A 931-nucleotide genomic window follows, 5' to 3' on the forward strand; every position below is an offset into this window, starting at 1 on the left:
ATATATATGTGACATACAAAATGTGTTAATCGACCATTTATACCACCAGGAAAGCTTCTAGTCCACAGTACATTATTAGTAGTTAAGCTTTGGAGGAGTCAAAAGTTTTATGCAGATTTTTCACTGTGCAGATAGGTGGTACCCCAACCCCTGTGCTGTTTAAGGGTCAACTGTATGTACAAGAGCTTTTTAGTTAAATTAGTCACGTATACATTGCAAATTCAATTTGCTATCTGTTGGGCCACATAGCATACCTCCCCTCACCATCACAAATTTTTGGTTTTATTAAAATGTTATTTGCTTCATTTTCTATGTATTTATCTTTAATTTGACCACATCCTCCATCATATCTATGAAAATTCTTCCATTTTTATTTTCTGAAACATCCCTGACGTCAGTGTTTCAAGTCTATCTTTATCCACAATTCTTCCCCAGAGCATTTTATCCATCTATTCCCATCAGAGATGGCTACTTTCTACCTGCTAGACAGGGTACCAACCTGGCAAACCCACCCCCTCCCACTTTCCTGTGTAGCACCTCCCGTCTCCTGAGTTTACTCCTCATTTTGATCAAGTATATCTTCCCAAAACTTTACAAGGGAAAGATTTTAATTTTTACTTCTTACCTATCCAGAAGTATTTTTATTCTACCATGACACTTGTTGGATAGTTTGGCCGAGTCTAGAATTCTGAGTTGATAATGGTTTTCCCTCAAAATTTTAAAGTCCATTATTCTTCAGTTTTCTGTAACTATAGAGAAGTTCAGTACTGTTATGATTTATAAAAGCTATGTTATCTGTTTTTCTCATCTTGCCATCTCTTCAAATCATCTCTTTAGACTGGTGTTAATTATCGTATGATTTGAGGTGAGTAGGAGTAAAGACTTTTTCACTTATTGGCTGGACACACCACAGATCCTTTCAAACTAGAGG

Source organism: Ursus maritimus, unplaced genomic scaffold (genome assembly GCF_017311325.1).
Source record: "Ursus maritimus isolate PB19 unplaced genomic scaffold, ASM1731132v1 scaffold_16, whole genome shotgun sequence".
Lineage (NCBI taxonomy): Eukaryota > Metazoa > Chordata > Mammalia > Carnivora > Ursidae > Ursus > Ursus maritimus.